At 39.4% G+C, this 2,665-nt stretch overlaps 1 pseudogene; it reads left to right on the top strand.

Annotated features, from left to right (window-relative positions):
• The first annotated feature begins 711 nt into the window (after positions 1-711).
• Positions 712-1,476, top strand: LOC149240697 (pentatricopeptide repeat-containing protein At4g02750 pseudogene; annotated as a pseudogene).
• Positions 1,477-2,665: the final 1,189 nt, after the last annotated feature.

Raw genomic sequence — 2,665 nt, 5'->3', positions numbered from 1 at the left:
TTCAGTGATCGCAGGATATGCCCGGAATGAGCATGGCAAAGATGCATTGGAATTCTTTGCCCGAATGCTTAGTACTGGTGCAATGCCTAACCAGTCCAACCTAACTTGTGTCCTGGGCATATGCACGAGCCTAGCAGCCCTTGAAGATGGCAAGCAAATCCATGCTCACACTGTCAAAACTGGTTTTGTGTCAAATGTAAACGTGGGCAATGTCCTTGTTAGTATGTATGCGAAATGTGGGGAAATTGATGATGCGCGCCTGTTCTTTGAGAGGATGTGTGAAAGTAATGTGCTGTCATGGAATTCTATGATTGTGGGATATGCAGAGAATGGAAGAACAGATGAGGCACGACAGCTCTTTGATGAAATGCCTGAAAGATATGTGGAATCTTGGAATGTGATGATTGTGGGATATGCTCGGAATAAAAAACATTTGATGCCCGGGTACTATTTGAGAAAATGCCCGAGGAAAATGTCATATCATGGACTGCTGTCCTTACAGGATATGTTCAGAATGGACAAGATGAGGAAGCCCTGCAGCTTTTTTCTCGAATGGGACAATCTTGTGTGAAACCTAATAACTCCACCTGGGCAGTTGTTTTAAGTTCATGTGCTGGCCTAGCAACCCTGGAACAGCGCAAACAGGTTCATGCTCAAATAATCAAAGTGGGATTCGAGTCAGATGTTTTTGTGAGAAGTGCCATAGTTGATATGTATGCTAAATGTGGGAACCTAGATGATGCACGGCTATCATTTGATAAAATTTACAAACCTGACATGGTCTTATGGACCACAATTATATCAGCATATGCTCAGCATGGACATGGCAGGGAGGCATTACTACTCTTTGAAGAAATGCAACAAGCAGGCTTGACTCCAAATCACGTTACATTTCTTGGTGTTCTGGCTGCATGTAGTCATACAGGCCTAGTGGACAAAGGCTGGCACTATTTCTTATCCATGAGTCAGCATCATGGTATTAGACCAAGAGTGGAGCACTATGTCTGCATGGTAGATATTCTTGGTCGTTCAGGGCACTTGGATGAAGCAGAGGACCTTATCAACTCCATCCCTTATGAGCCTGATGCTATTCTGTGGAAGGCCTTGCTTGGTGCTTGCAGAGTCCATGGAAACCTTGATATAGGCAGACGTGCAGTAGAACACCTTTTTGATTTGGAACCTCAAAATGCAGCTACCTATGTCTTGCTGTCAAATATTTATGTTGCTGCAGGCAAGTGGGATGATGTTGCAAAGGTGAGAAGAATGATGAAAGATAGGGAGGTAAAGAAGAATCCTGGATGTAGTTGGATTGAAATCAAGAATGTGGTGCACAAATTTATTGTAGGAGATAGATCACACCCACAGTCAGAGAGAATTTATGCAATGCTGGATCACTTGTCTAAGCGGATGAAGGAGGCAGGATATATGCCTGACACAAAATCTGTACTGCTTGATGTGGGGGAGCAGCGCAAGTAACAGAGTTTTTTTGTCACCACAGTGAGAAGCTGGACATTGCCTTAGGGCTTGACAATACAGTTCCATGGTTGCTTACTTGTATAGTCACAAACCTTTGAATTTGTTGTGATTGCCACAACAAATTCATCGGGGGTGAAATTGTTGCTCTCGATGCATACTGATTCCATTATCTCAATTGTGGAATTTGATTTTCGGGGGATTATGATTTATCTATGATAATAATTTAAACTCCCCTCATTCATTAATTCTTCATTTATGATGTAATATTGGAGAAATGACAACAGGTTCAAAACTGCAAAATATTATCTGATATATAAACGGTGCCATCAACAACACAGTCCTGTTTATTTTTAAATCAAGGTACAGGATTTATGTGAGAGCACTTCTCAAATGGCATGTCACCTTTAGGACAACTTTTCATGCCATTCTTAGTATAAACATATTAGAAGAGCTTGATTTCTATCACATTAACAGGAAACAATGAAACAGCTGAATATCTTTGATGCCTAGGTATGTCTGCTACTTCTGACAGAAGCTCTTGTATTATTGGGTTCTTCTCTCATAGATTTTTGGATCTCTGTTAAACACCATTGTTTTTCTGCTCATGCATCTTAAGCCTATCTAATAATTTCTATTAACAGAAGAAAGCTTGTGGCTAAACATTTTTGAAAGTGATGAACTTGAACTTTTAAGTTTTTCTGATTTGAGTTTTGGCACATACCAGGAGAAAGTCACAGAACGCAGCATCATATTTTCTGATCTTGTGTCGAGTACTCTATGAACGGAGCTTTCCCAAAGGTAAGAGACAGACATTTTAAAGCAAGTAGGCTGACAAAACAAATATAATGTCCAACTGAATAGATATAAATGGAATTTGAATTTATGCATCACATTAGGGTAAAGTAAACTAAATTTAAAAATGGTACACTTACAATTTTTTTTTTTGATGTTACAGGGAAGACAAACCTCGCTAGGATGCATCCATCAATAAGCAGCTATATTGTAGGTTGATAAGAGTTCAAAACTTCAAACTTTCAAAACAAGCTAAATTCAAAATTTTGATCAATCTTTCTGTAGGAACACGGTTGACGAACATTGTTAAGATTCACAATCCCTCATTGCTGATTGCTTTTTCTTATCCTTCTGTAGGTTATTGCTTTTTCTTATCCCTCATTGCTTATTGGAATTT

Source organism: Pinus tabuliformis, chromosome 8, assembly GCF_031772625.1.
Source record: "Pinus tabuliformis cultivar Carrire ecotype Pingquan chromosome 8, CPIR1, whole genome shotgun sequence".
In the NCBI taxonomy this organism is placed as follows: Eukaryota; Viridiplantae; Streptophyta; class Pinopsida; order Pinales; family Pinaceae; genus Pinus; species Pinus tabuliformis.
Note: the sequence above shows the minus strand (reverse complement) of the source record. Positions and strands in the feature narration are given on the sequence as shown.